The 15,314-nt window shown below is 49.5% G+C and overlaps 1 protein-coding gene across 3 annotated transcripts in view; it reads right to left on the bottom strand.

The window, feature by feature from the left end:
- The window catches only part of PRIM2 (DNA primase subunit 2), a 1,241,637-nt gene extending 1,226,818 nt beyond the window's left edge, over positions 1-14,819 (bottom strand). Inside the window, exons 1-3 of one of the 3 annotated variants that reach the window (XM_085610892.1) lie at positions 14,619-14,807; positions 14,238-14,324; positions 14,094-14,121 (exon numbers count right to left, since the gene is read on the bottom strand). The gene's annotated coding sequence lies outside the window, so the exon portion shown is untranslated. Of the gene's footprint in view, positions 1-14,093; positions 14,122-14,237; positions 14,325-14,618 lie in introns of all 3 variants that reach the window. The other 2 variants (XM_085610891.1, XM_085610894.1) reach the window with 2 other exon arrangements.
- Positions 14,820-15,314: the final 495 nt, after the last annotated feature.

The following is a 15,314-nucleotide window of genomic DNA, read 5'->3' as shown; positions in this document are numbered from 1 at the left end:
TAAGGGGTGGTGAACTTGTAGGTTACACCACACTCTTGCCAAAGAGATTTCATGTACTTGGACATGAAATTGGTACCTCGGTCAGACACCACCTCTAGAGGGAATCCCACTCGGGAGAAAATTCCCATCAGTGCACGTCCCACCACGGGGGCCGTCACTGTCCTCAGAGGAATGGCTTCCGGGTACCGGGTGGCATGGTCCACCAGGACCAGGATGAACCTATTGCCCATCGCTGTCTTGGGGTCCAGTGGCCCTACAATGTCAATCCCCACTCGCTGGAATGGGGTACCGACCACAGGGAATGGCTGGAGTGGAGCCTTCTGCTTCCTTCCACTCTTTCCACTTGCCTGGCAAGTCTGGCATGTCCTGCAGTGAGTATCGGAACTCCTGCGCATTTGAGGCCAATAAAAGTGGGTGACAAGCCTTTCAAAGGTCTTGTCCTGCCCCAAATGCCCTGCCAATGGCACATCGTGAGCCAGCCCCAGTAGGAAGGCTCTGAAGTCCTGGGGTACCACCAGCGCACGGGCTGACCCAGGCTCAGCAACCTTAGGCTCTGTATATAGGAGGTCGTTCTCCCAGTAAACGAAATGCGATCCTGACTGATCACCTGCGGCCTGGTCTGCAGCCTGCTGCCGCATACCCACGAGAGAAGGGCACTCCTTCTGTGCCTTGCAAAAGTCCTCCCTGGTGGGACCCCCTTCCTGCTGCCAATGGGTCAGCTCCGGCAGGTCTCCCAGTTCAGCTATCTGCTCCCCTGTAGGCTCCAGGGCATCCCCCTCAAGGTCTGCTTCCTCCTGGACCGTGGGAACTTCAGGGGCCGGCTTCCCGCGCCCCTTGCTCCTTCTCTCTGAGGCCGGTTCCTGGGCCTCCCTCTCAGGCTCCAGGACCTCTTGAGTACCTCTACTGGCTGCCATGGACCGTGTGGTGACACACGCCCAATCCGGCATACCCAACATCTCCAGGTGAGCACTCCGCTCCACCTTAGCCCAAGGTGAGCTCTCCAAATCGTTCCCTAACAAACAGTCTACAGGCATGGCGGGCCTCACAGCTACCTGAAGAGTACCAGAGACCCCCCCCCACTCAAAGGGAACCTGAGCCACCTTGCAGTGTCTCTCTGTGTTGTCAGCGGCAACAACGGGATAGAATGCATTGGGGACCACCTGCTCCTGAGACACCAGGTGACACCGGACAGCCGTCACACTGGCTCCTGTATCTCTAAGAGCTTCCACCCTATGGCCATTTATGGTCACCCACTGCCTGTACTTCTTAGTGTTCTCAGGCAGCTGGGTTGGAGGGACCACTTCACGGTCTCCTAGCGAGACCAGGGACATCTCTGCGGGACCCCACCCACCTTGGACATCCCTCTCCTCCCCCAAGGCTACACTAGTCACCTGCCGGGGTGGAGCACCAGTGGGTGCTGGTTTACCAAACAATGGACACTTTACATCAGAGGCAAAATGCCCCAAATTGTTACACCTGTAACATCTTACGGGCCCCTTTGGAACAGGAGGACCTGTCGGGGCCCCGGTCGGTTTCTGGGGTGGGGGAGGCTGAGAACCCTTCCCTTGGTTCCCTTGGGGACTATTTTGGGGCCCTTTTTGGAACTGCTTCTGTTTACCCCTGTCCCCCCCACTCTTCTGCTGGGGACCCTGCCCACCTTTGGCGGAATCTCCCACGGTACCCTTGTGGACCCTGGTACTGACCCAGCGGCTCCGCCTCCTCAGCAAGCTTCCTCGGGTTAGTCAGCTTACTATCGATCAGGTGCTGGCGTAGCTCAGGAAAACAATTACTGGACAAGTGCTCCCATGCCATTAAATCAAGAAGCCCTTGATAATCATTCACCTTACTACCCTTTACCCAACCATCCAGCGCTCTGCAAAAGAAAGTCACATACTCCACATACGTACTATTGGGAATCTTAGTGCAACCCCTGAACCTCTGTCTATATAACTCAGGGGTCAACCCATACCTAGCCATCAATGCTTCCTTCATATGGGCATAAGAATTACGAACATCAACAGGTAAATCTAACAGTGTGTCCCGCCCTTCACTCAGGAACCTTCCCCACAACCCCGCTCCCCAATCTTTCTCAGGGACCCGGTGGGAAGACATGGCTACCTCGTAGGCTCTGAACCACTGCCCGATGTCGTCATTCCTGAAGAACTCCTTCACTACATCCTTGGGAATATAAACTCTTGGTTCCGCCGGTACTGGCGGTGTGCTGCCACCAGAGGGATTAAGCTCCAAACTTTTTGCTTTCAGCTCCAGCTCCCTCAGCTTCATGTCATGCTCTAATTGTAGTTTCTTTTCTTCCATGGCTAATCTTTGTTTTTCCATATCCATCTGCCCATGAAGTTTTGCCATTTCCACCTCGTGTGCCCGGGTTGCGGCCCTGTCTGCCAACTCTTCTGGCGACAGGCACCTGCCAAACTCATGGACACTTTCTGGTGGAACCACTTCCACCTGATTCTCTGGTGCCTTTGACTCATACCAGGCCCTCAGCGCCTTCACAAATTGCTCCTTCTTCTTCAATCCAGTTTGGGCAATCCTGAACTTGGAGCAAAGACCTTTCAAGTCTTCATTGGTACGATCCAGAAGTGCGCCTTCTTCCCAATCTACGTCTTCAAATCCAGAGATTATGGAAGCCGCCCTTCCGGCGGAAAGTGAACCAGGCATGGCTCTAACAACGGAGACTCTTGGCAAAACAAAAACAAATGCTAGCCTTGTGGCTGTGTTACTGGTCTGCTCTCACTACGTGGTGATCAGTGATTCACTATACGCAAACCACAAATGCAAATCCGTAAATCCTCACCGCTGCCACCAATGTTAGAAATGAGGGGGCTCTGGTTGACGCAGGTGTGAACCCACAACAAGCAGGGACCCTTTACTTCTTGTCAGGGCGAAGGATGACTCCCCAGAATAACACCTGCTCACCCTCTAGGTGCGTGGCGCGAGCAGTCTAGGCTAAGTCTCAGGCGTACACGGTTAAGCAAATGCAATTACACATACAGTAAACCCCTTGCATGCACCACAAACGGACACCAATCAGGAGGTATATAAAAATAAGCTTTTATGTAGTTTCAGCAGATTCAAATACAAGGCCCAGTAACGTTGAACTGATGGGGCCACAATTCTTGGAAATACGGTCAAGTTCTCTTGGTTTTACGGAAAGTTCTTTAGGCGGGCACAAGGTAACTGTAGGCCTCAGCGCACTTCGTGCTGAGGCAGCGCCCGGGGAGCACACAGCAGATGACAGGGAAATAAGAACGTTGCGGACCCTGGATCCGATGCGAGCTCGCGGTCGAGTTCGTAAGTACAGTACCTTGTTTCTTGACGCAAAGGCGGGTGCGGGATTTCAGCGGCTCTTCGACAGAAGAGCGAGGCGGCGTCCGGGGCTCCCACACTTCACGATGGGGGGTCTGATCTTCAGGCTCACGACAGGAGCGGGGTGTTGCAGGCGGCGGGTGAACAAAGCGGGGCAGCCGGGCACGCCGATGCGTCCGGGCCGTCCGAGGCTTGGAGATGCTCACAAACGCCGATTCCGGCGGGAGGGTGAAGGTGCACAGCGAGCCTCCACGAGTGAGGTGACAGGGCAGCCCAGCACAGCGTAGGGGGAGCGGCTCCGATCGAGCGAGGCTCTTCCCAAGGCGGGGGCGGCTAAGCAGTCCTGGTCACGGCTCAGGGAGGGACTGGGCACGAGGGTCACAGCTCCGGCGAGGGAAAGGACACCACAGTCCAGCAGCAGGCGAGTGAAGATCAGGTAGAGCCCAATGGTCCTGGGGCTCAGTTCAGGGGGCAAGCTCAGTTCCAAGCCCTTGGAGATCGTTTTTGGAAAAGCACAAGTCTTGAAAGTAAAAGTAAAGTAAGAGTCTTCAGCAACAGTTTCTCTTCTCTCCTTTGGCAGCAAGGTCACCACTGCAGGCCAATCCCCCAGGATAGGGACAGTCTTCCTCCTACAGCTTTCCCGGTGCCTCCTCCTCAGGCAGAGATTCTTCTTGGTCAAAAGCGGATCTAGTTTCTTAGGAGCAGGGCTCCTCCATTTATACCACAAATCTTTTGTTCTCCCAGGCCAGGGGGGCCCTTGCCTAGTTCAGTCCGGTTTCTGAGCACTTTGTTTACGTGATGCAGGCTTCTCCTTTCAGAGTGCAGGGCAGAGTCATCAGACGCTCCACAGGGGGTGGAGCCGGCATCGAGGTAGCGGAGCACTGTCCTATTCAGAACCTAGGAGCACTCCTCCCACCCATCTACCTGTCGATCGTCCTATTCATACCAGGCTGCCTAGCCCTGCCCATCTGGGTTCCCCCAGCCCTGTCACTCACACCAGCCAGACATCAGATACACAACACGCAGAGGCGGCTGAAAGGTTTAGGCAAGCAAAGGCCAACTTTCTAAAAGCGGCATTTGCAAACCCGGAATATTAAAATAAACCTTGCGAAAAGATGTACCTTATTATTCCGAGTTCAGGCATACTAAACTCGATCTCCTACCATGTTCCCTGGGTCGGTTAGGATCATAAGGTGTAATAATCCAGGCCGCCCATACTGGCCTATGAGAACAGGGTAGCCTTGCAGTAGTGAACAACAAGATGGCGGTAATTCACTACTAGGACATGCCACGCATCCAGGCGTGTCCTACCTTAGGCGTACAATGCACCCTGCCCGTGGGCCTACCAGAGGGGTGACTAACATGCAGCTAAGGGAAGGTTTCAGGGACTGGCAAGTGTGGGCACTTGTCGGTCGGCGTGTCAGTACCAGACTGCACGCAGGTTCTGCGATGGCAGACCTTAGATATATTTTACCGGCCGCTTCTGTGGGTGGCACAACCAGTGCTGCAAGCCCACCAGCGGGGTTCGCATTTACATGCCCTGGCGCCCCCGGCGCACTTTACTGGGGTCTGACAGTAAATCAAACAATCCAATCATGGAATCCAACCAACATATACAATTTACATAGGGAGCACTCGCACCGTGACACTGGTTGGCAGTGGCACAGCGCGCTGAGCGGCCCACACCATAAAAACACATGAGGCACAGCGACAAAAAGAGGAAGGGAGACTCACGCCAAGGTGCCAGGTCTAACAAAGAGGTTCTAGCCTTGCTTCAGAAAGGTGCAATAGAGGTGGTTCCAGAGCAGGAAAGGGGTCAGGGATGCTACTCCCGGTATTTTTTGATTCCCAAAAAGGACGGCAGATTGCGTCCGATTCTGGACCTCAGAATCTTGAACTTTTACCTGAAGCAGGAGAAATTCAAGATGCTGACCCTTGCGCAGGTTCTTCAAGCGTTGCAGCAAGGAGACTGGATGGTGTCGCTCGACTTGCAGGACGCGTACTTCCATGTCCCAATCCTGAAGTCGCACAGGAAGTATCTCCGTTTTACGGTTGGGTCGCAACACTACCAGTTTGCGGTCCTCCCGTTGGTCTTACTACCGCACCTCGAGTCTTCACAAAGGTGATGGCAGTGGTGGCTGCTCATCTCAGGAGGTCGGGGATTCCAGTTTTCCCCTACCTGGACGACTGGCTTCTGAAGGCAGAGTCCCCAGAGATGGTGCAACATCATTTGCAGGTAACATCTCAGCTGTTATACGACTTGGGTTTCTCGATCAATGTGCCCAAATCTCACCTGGTGCCCTCACAACGCGGCCTGTTCATAGGGACGGTACTGGACACTACTGTGTGTCGGGCATTCCCTCCTCCTCAAAGGATTCTCGACATTCAGGAGATGGTCCCTTTATTCCACAATGGAGCGGTTGTTCCAGTTCTGAAGGTCCTTCGCCTGCTCGGTCTGTTCGCCTCCTGCATTCTGTTGGTCAACCATGCACGCTGGCACATGAGGGCGCTCCAGTGGTGCCTCCGCAGGCAGTGGTATCAGCACAATGGAGATCTCAGGGAGTCGATCAGGATTTCTGGAGAAGCTGCAGCGGATCTATCTTGGTGGAGCGTGGAGGGCAATCTGTCCCAAGGAAAGCCCTTCCATCTTCCTCCATCGGCGGCCACAGTGATTACAGATGCATCCACCCTAGGGTGGGGTGCTCATCTGGGGGATCTGGAGATCAAGGGTCTTTGGTCTCCAGAGGAGAGGTTGCTTCACATCAACCTTCTGGAATTGCGGGCGATTCGTTTGGCACTCAAGGCCTTCCTCCCTTCCCTTCCCTTCTCGGTCAGTCTGTTCAAGTCCTGACGGACAACACTACCGCGATGTGGTATGTCAACAAGCAGGGAGGAGTGGGGTCGCGTTGTCTCTGCAGAGAGGCTCTGCGTCTCTGGTCCTGGGCTCAGGACCATCAGAATTGTCTGGTGGCAAATCATCTGGCTGGGGTGCTGAACGTGTGTGCGGACAGTCTCAGTCGACAGTTCTCCGCCGACCACGAGTGGAGGCTCCATCCGGAGGTGGTTCGTCACGTCTTTCGGACGTGGTGGACACTTTGGGTGGACCTGTTCGCCACTTGCGAGAACGCGCACTGCCCGTCATTCTGCAGTCTCCAGTTTCCGATGCAGGGGGCGTTGGGGGACACGTTTCAGTTGAGTTGGGGCTCACAACTCCTTTACGCGTTTCCTCCCATACCCTTGATTCCTCGGGTTCTGAGGAAGGTTCGCCAAGACGGGGCGCAAGTCATTTTGGTCGCCCCGGATTGGCCAAGAAGGGTGTGGTACACAGATCTTCTCCACCTCTCCTCGTGCCCTCCGCTCCGTCTCCCTCTGAGGGCAGACCTCCTCTTGCAGTCGGAGGAACAGGTTCTACACCCCCACCTCCAGAGCTTACACCTTCATGCCTGGAGATTGAACGGGGCAACCTGAGTTCATTCTCTCTCCCTCTTGATGTGGTGGATGTTATTTTATCGGCCAGGCTACACTCCACCAAGTCCATTTACTCCTACAGGTGGTCTAAATTTGTAAAATGGTGTGGAGAGAGGTCCATTGACCCTTTAAAAGCCCATCTTTCTGATGTGCTCCGGTTTGCTCTTTCCTTGGCTCAGCAGGGCTGTGCTGTGGCCACGGTCAAGGGCTATCTTTCGGCCTTATCGGCTTTTCTATGCCTTCCTGATCAACCGTCACTATTTAAATCTCCGGTTGTTCTGAGGTTTATCAAGGGCCTTACAAACATGTTTCCTCCCACTCCCTTTGTAATGCCTCAGTGGGACCTTAATCTTGTTTTAACCTTTCTGATGGGGTCCCCATTTGAGCCTCTACATAGCTGTCCTTTGAGGCTGTTGTCCTTTATGGTGGTCTTTCTTGTAGCCATAACCTCGGCAAGGAGGGTGAGTGAGCTTCAAGCTCTTAGTTCTAAACCCCCGTTTTTAACCTTGCATGCTGAAAGGATGGTTATCAGGACCAGGGCTGCTTTCCTGCCAAAAGGTGTCACTCCGTTTCATTTGGGGCAGTCCGTTACTCTCCCTGTTTTCTATCCGCCTCCTCATCCTTCCAAAGAAGAGGAAAGACTCCATCCTCTGGACCCAAAGAGGGCTGTAAGCTTTTACATGGACAGAACGAAGGACTTTCGTCTGCACGATCAGCTCTTCGTGGGTTATGTTGGCCATTCCAAAGGAAGAGCGGTGCACAAGCGCACGTTGTCGAGATGGATTGTCCTTACCATCAAGATCTGCTACACCCTGGCTGGTAAGACCCCTCCTGAGGGCTTTAGAGCTCATTCAACTAGAGCTAAGTCATCTACATCTGCTTTTCCCCGGGGTGTTCCTGTGGCAGATATTTGTAAGGCCGCGACTTGGGCCTCCCTCCATACTTTCACAAAGCCTTATTGCTTGGACTCAGAGATGAGGAGGGAGGGCCATTTCTCGCACTCTGTTTTACAAGACTTTCTGGTATAGGAAGGTGGACACCCTCCTCCGGGAGTGGGACTGTTGTGGGAATCTATTCACAAAGTGAGGAATCCACTGGCAGATGTATCCATCAGAAGAACAAGTTACTTACCTTCGGTAACGCTTTTTCTGGTGGATACAGTATCTGCCTGTGGATTCCTCACTGACCCACCCGCCTCCCCGTTGTCCACCTTTGTATACCATGCAAGAGGTCTTGTTGGAATGTTTTCATACTTTCTTGTACTTTTGTAGGAAATGCTTGTTTGTTTAGCATTCCTTTGCTTTGTATGCTATGTATATGTATTGGTATTCTGTATACTGTGTATACTTGGAGTTGTCGTTGGTTCACCTGTTCGCCTCGAAGGCTTGGAAAAAATGGGTGGAACTGACGTCATCACGCCGACGTGGGCTTCTTATGGCTCCGGTGACGTCGTACGGAGTCGCGAGCGGAGCCGATGCATTGTGACGTCGCCCACGTCGACGTGGAGTGCTGGGAAAGAAAAGTTCCGAGGAATGCTGGCGCAGGGGATATTCACAAGGTGAGGAATCCACAGGCAGATACTGTATCCACCAGAAAAAGCGTTACCGAAGGTAAGTAACTTGTTCTTTTTGTAGAGATGAGTTGAGAGATTTTATGTCCTCCAGAGAGGCGATTTTTAAGTATAGTTGTGTGTCGTCTGCGTACATGTGATAATGGATGTTTGAGGAGCTGAGAATAATGGTGAGTGGTTCTATGAAGAGGTTAAAGAGTGTAGGTAAGAGGAATGAGCCCTGTGGTACACCTAATGTGACTGGAATGGCCATAGATAGGGATTGATTTACACTGAGCACAAATTGATAAGTGACAGTTATGGACTGTATGATGAACCGCCTTCTGTTTTCCTTGTATTTGTAGCACCTTATTGAATGAGCCCTGAAGAAGGGTCAATATCTGACCCGAAATGCATTGGGTGTTGGAAAACATGATGGATTAAAATGAACTTCGAATCGATTTAATTGATGAAGATGCATGCTGTTTAATGCTTTGAATGACCAGTAAAGCATCCAACCTATGGATTAAATCTGCCTGAAAGAGTTTCTATTTTTGAAAAAGTGATCTTGAACCAGTTGATAACACTTGTGTGTTAATGCGATAGTGCTCCCACTAGCAAGAAGGGCCATCCCTCTTGCACAGCTCTCAGGATTGACCAAATTGACGCCAAGGGACAGTGCGTAATGGTGGTTGTAGCACATCATCTATATAAAATTTATGGAACATTGAGTTTGAACGTTATAATATAGTGTGCACGTTGGCAACATAGTTGTATTTCTAGCAATGGTACCTTCTCAAGTGATCACTTTTGAGAAAGCTGTACTTTCTTAAGTGGGGGCCCTCAAACATCCTCCCGGATTCAACAACCTGTCCAGCAGAGGGCAGAACATCATCCAAAGTCTCACCGAAGATCCCAGTATCACTATAAAACCAACAGATAAGGAAGGAGCAATAGTCTTGATGTCAACACCTGCCTATGACAAGGAATGCTTACGACAGTTATTGAATGAGCAATACTATCGCCCTCTCACCACTGATCCGAACATCAGTCTTACCACTAAAATCACCGAATTGGTGACTGAAGCAAGTACAGAAGGCTGGATTACCAAACAAGAGTCCAAATTTCTCATAAATTCCACGCCCGAACACCATACTTCTACATACTACTGAAGATTCATAAAGGGACCACAACCTCCCATAGTCTCAGGTATCAACTCGGGTCCTGGAACCACTGAGCAAATTTTGAGACCACTTCCTCAGACCTCTGGTCGCAGAGAAAACTAAATACCTCAAAGACACTACAGATGTTCTAAATCTACTCAAAGATCTGGAGCACCCACAGGAGATAGATCTACTGGTGACCTTTGATGAAGAAGCATTGTACACTAATATCCCTCAAGATTCCACCATTAAGGTTATGGAAACCTGCCTACTGGCTAAACCACACCTTGAGTCAGATACTCCTGTCAACTTTATTGTAGAATGTGCGACCCTACAAATGTCTTCCAATTTAATGATCAAATATATCACCAGACACAGGGAACGTCTATGGGGAGCACCTTTGCCCCTACCCTAGCTTGCCTTTATATGGCTGACTTCAAGAACAAACACATCACTGCAGAGACATTTGAAACATTCTGCACCTGGATCAACAGTCTTAATCCATAGCTACACTTTACCAGTACCATGTCAAAGAAAGCAGTACCATTTCTATACCTGCTCATTTCCCGTAGTGATGGTGGGTTGTCAACCACAATTTAAAAAAAAGCTACAAATCGCAACAGTCTCGTGATCTATGGCAGCCATCATCCTAAAGCACTTAGGGATAATCTTCCTTTCGGTCAGTTTCTTTGTCTAAGACGCAACTGTGATAACCTCCTGGAGTGTGATGTCCGAGCTAAAGTACTTTGTACTAATCTGACCACCCGGGATTATCCGAAGAGAATAGTCAAACGGGCATATAAAAGGGCCAGAAATAATCATCGTGAAGCCCTACTGGAGACACCGAATAAGAAGACAAATAATCCTCTTACCTGGGTGATAACTTTTACACCTTCACCAAACAAGATACAGAAGATCATTAAAAGAAGTGGTCAATTCTCAAAAGTGGTTCCCTTGATATTCCAGACCCCAGGTTCGCATTCAAACAGAAGTAAATCTAAGGGATCTTTTGGTCCACACACACCCAATGAAAATGAAGAAAACGACCCAATAGACCCTCTGGGGACTACCACCAATAAAAGGACACTACCCATGTGGAAACTGAACAGAATGCAAACTGACTCAAATAAGCAAAGAGATCAACCTTGAACAAAACCGTCTATGGGTTCAGAGAGGACATACCAATTGTAATTGTCATGCTCACGCCGGAGGTAGGAAATGCCGCGGAACTACAACCACCAAGAGGCACCGCGGCCAGGCGCTCCACCTGATCGCAAGCATGGCCGCCCATAAAGCCGACTCGACACAAGGGGGCGGTGCCAATAATTCCCGCTCGACCTGAACACTTTCAATGGCCCGCAATCCAGCATCGTCCACTCCGGCTGAAGCGAAAGACGCCGTCAGTGCGCGGTTTGCTCCAGAAACTCTAGAATCCTGAAGTCTTCGGTCTGCCTATGCTACAGCTACCGAGAGAGAGGTGAGTGTCCCCCCCACCTGCTAATGACCCCGTGACGCCCCTGGATTGTCCGTGACAACGCCTCCAGGGTGTGCGCTCTTCTCAGCTGCGAAGAACTCCTCGCACTCCCCCCTTGGCTGTGCACTTCTCCGCTCTTCATCCGGGTCTCGGCAGACTCGCCACAGGAACCACAAGCAAATCTCCTACCGGGTCCTCTAAACATTGGGAGGCTCCGCGGGAAGGTTCCCAAGTACCTCCCGTTCTTTCGGCTTGTTGTGTTCCCTTAATCGTCTCTCTACGGAACCTACGGTCACGGCGCTCCTCAGCCCCACGGATACCCGGGCTTAAGAGTAGAAGCGCCTGTGAAGGTGTAGGTGATACATCGCCCCTCATCCTTCCTAGCGGAACCATCAAGCACAGCGCTCCTCGGCCCCACGGATACCTGGGCTGGAAGTAGCAGCGCCCTCGCCGGTGCGAGTGATTCCCCCAAACACCCAAACTTCCTTGAGGAACCATCTGACACAGCGCTCCTCGGCCCCAAGGATACCTGGGCTGGAAGTGGTAGCGCAACAGGTGTTTCCTGCAAAGCCTGAAAGCCGTGAGCTATTCCAGTCGTAGAACCCCGCTCCCAACGTGAGGCTGGGGCCAGTGAAGTTAACTGGACCTGGCTCTCCTCCCGATTCCCGACCTCTGATCAACCCATCCCGGGACAACGCAAGAGACAGGTATCCCTCCCGGCTGTCTCCGTCCCTTCCTTCCCTCGCCCACCTGTCTCCTGCGCCCGAGGGTCTTTATACGAATCCGGGCAGGGGACGGATGGGAGGGGGACCCCTCTATAGCATCAGCGTCATCCCGAGGAGAAGACACAGGGTCCGTCACGACAGTAATACAAGGAATTGTATTTATCTCATTACCTGCACATGTGATCTTCAGTATATAGGGATGACCACCAGACTTAACGAGAATCACGTGACACCGCAGCAACATCTGGTATAAGCGCATCACGACAAAGATGTCCACACACTTTGCAAACATCAACCATGCGCCAGATGACATTAGATGTACAATGCTAGAGGCAAATGACCACTGGACCATTTCATGAATAGGACCAGGGGTCGCTATTCATGAAAGAACAACAGTGGGTGTTCCGTATGAAAAGCCGTATACATGGACTAAATGACGGCATTCTGTGTGTTGATTGTAACATTTAAAACTACATGGGACCCTGCTCTATGAACTCGGAGCCAGATACCGAGGTGGGGAGAACAGCATGATGTAAGAGGGCTAGAGTCCCCCCCCATTCCACACTTAATTTATTGAACAATAAATCTGTACCATCACAGACTCCTGGGGTGATCATGAGCATTTTTAATGAATAAATGACATGGCAGCTATTGGAGGACCCGACCACCTAGGTTCAGATACCATAGCAATTTACCTTATTTAGGATAGCCTGCCAAGTATACAATACCAGAAAATACTGGAGGGCTTACCTCACATGACTACAATAGACTAACTAGGTTCAGATACCATAGCCATTTCCTTTACTGAGGGTAGTTTGACAATTAAAAAATATCAATAATATTGAAGAGGTCACCTCACATGCCTACCATATACTACAATAGAACACATCCCTTATCAACTAAATACCCTGATTGATTTAAGATTCTCCCAACTACTTCAACATGGCCGCCACTATATGCCCCGAGCACCATAGTCACTTTTATTAGCTTGACCATATACTATGCCGGACTGTATGCGAACCTAGGTTCCGACCACCCCAGTCTAGACATCGCAGCAATCCAGCTTACTGGGAATAGTCAAACCAGTATTACATGGAACACATCTCAATATACACAGAATATCAAGTTTGACATAAGATCCTCCATAACAATTGCATCATGGATACTATCATTCTTAACACTGCCGACTACAACAATGAATGCCTGGCAGACAACAGATACTATCAAAAAATAGACACAAATCCCACAGATTTCCTCACGAGAAGAATCACCGTCTCAGTGACAGAAGCACAAACAAATGGATGGATAAGCAAGAATGAAGCAGAATTCCTAGTGAACTCCAAACCAACGACCTCATACTTCTACATCTTGCCAAAGATCCATAAAAACATGATGCCCCCACCTGGAAGACCAATAGTGTCTGGGATTAACTCTATCCTTGAACCACTTAGCCAATACTGTGACCACTTCCTACGACCATTAGTACAAGCAACACCGTCTTACCTCAAAGACACAAAAGAAACCATCAACCTAATTGAGCAGCGAAAAGGGGGGGTGTTAATTAGCACATGATATACATGGGGCTTGCCAAGTAGCGTGAAGTTGATAGAACACAGTAAATGCAATGCTACAGGTGAGGGAAAAAACCCTAAACCCTCAGTTATGGCCCAAAAGGTCCAACTGGATACAACAGCTCCTATGCACACGCATGTAAGCAAATAAACATTATAACACAGTTTTCTTTGATCAAAGATGAAGACACTGGTATCCTTTCTGTGAAATGTTCACGTTTAATGGCGTATTGCTTAGCAAGCCAGCCAACATGTGTTTCGTCAGTGGGGTGTAAACCCTTGACTTCTTCAGGGCTGGAAACAACATGGAGAACAACGTGTATCACAATATGTTTATAAGAGTAGTACAAGCAAACACCTTCAAAGATAGTACATTCAAAGGTGCACCAGGAGAGAATTCCTGATTGTGGGGGAAGCACCAAAGTGTTTAGAGGAAGCTTTATCAGTAACTCGTAATGCCCATTGTGGTGAACACATGCGTGGTTCTAATATTGCCTGTGAAATTAAGAAACATAAGAAACACCATGCCAGAGTATAGAGCAGTGTTAGTGCAAAAGTGGTGGTGAGTTCATACGTAAATGAACAGTCTATTGCCGACCAAAAACTTCTAAAATGTAAGTGCGGGATTAAAAACTTTCAACACACTGTACGTGAAAACATACTCAAAAGTGAGCGGCGATCTGAATTGTGAGTGCGGGATTCTAATTAGAATAAGGATTACGACTTGTTCCTAAGTCCAGATAAAACCTATATACAAGTGAAAGTGTCCTGAAATACCAATTGTGTCTCATAATCTCGTGAGAGATGTAAAAAGCTTACCTGTGACGGAGTAATATCATTCTTAGACCTGAAATGAGAGGGGGGCGCTCGAGTCAATAGCAGTAACTCATGACTGTGTGACGCACAGACACATTGGCTTAAAGAAGACACAAAAGTATGCAGGCACTGCTGTAAATGGCTCACCTTGAAACCGGTGATAATTCCGACCTGGTAGGTCATAATGCTTCTTAATGGTGAGGTGCAATTGCTTGTGCTATCTGCACTGTCAATCTGTGAAATGACAACTCCCATCAGTATTCATATGTGAGAAATTTTAAATCCACTCAAATAAAGAAGAAACAAACAATGTCTAATCTCAATTATTGTTAAAAGGATTGCCATCCGATTATTCCTAATCACACAACACCACTGTTGAAAGCAAAAATTATATCTATTGGCCCTATAGTACCCCGATCCTGTCTTACCTTGAATTAAAGCTTTTGTAAAGGCTAATCCTGGTCCCGTTCCATGGTCTGTGGAACCGCAATAATAAATAAGTATCTCACGGGCGTGTACGGCACTTACTTGTCACTACTGAGCTGTGGAAAGCCTTGGTATGGCTAAGCTGCTGACACGGCACCATCCGCCGTGGTCAATTCTGTAATCAAATCAGAAATAATTCTACATAAGTTTGTTATGTGGCACCATGCTATATCGTGTCAGTAAACACCGCGAGTACGTCCAGTCCTTCTCATGTATCCGGGATCGTGTTTCAACCGGATCAGAAAAGCAATGTGACCTGGAAGTGTATTTGACGGCTTCGTGTGTAAGATCAACTAGACCGCAGGACCAGTATTACATCTGAAACGTCTGCGGACGCAAATATGTAGGCAGCACCATCAGAACCCTGAAGGAGAGAATAGGAGAACATCTTTTGGCTCTGAAACAAAAGGACCCCAGATACTCAATGGCATTACATGTGTGGGAATGTCCCTCTCAAGGTATACACAACATTTCCTCTTCTATGGAATTTACATGATTGAACCCAGTCCCAGGGGAGGTAACAGGGAATTACGTTTAAGACGATCTGAGGCCATGTGAATAATCGTTTGAAAACTTTCGAACATGGGCTTAACAGTGATCAAGAGATGCGCTATTTCCTAGGTAGCTGAGGACAACTGTACAACTGTCATATGCACCCGTTTTATTGTGATACATAGGAATATTAATATTATGTCTTGTCAAGCTTTCTGTAATATACATATATTCTATACAATGCTG

This window comes from Triturus cristatus, chromosome 6, assembly GCF_964204655.1.
Source record: "Triturus cristatus chromosome 6, aTriCri1.1, whole genome shotgun sequence".
In the NCBI taxonomy this organism is placed as follows: domain Eukaryota; kingdom Metazoa; phylum Chordata; class Amphibia; order Caudata; family Salamandridae; genus Triturus; species Triturus cristatus.
The sequence above is the reverse complement of the archived record's forward strand: the minus strand, read 5'-3'. Positions and strand labels throughout refer to the sequence as shown.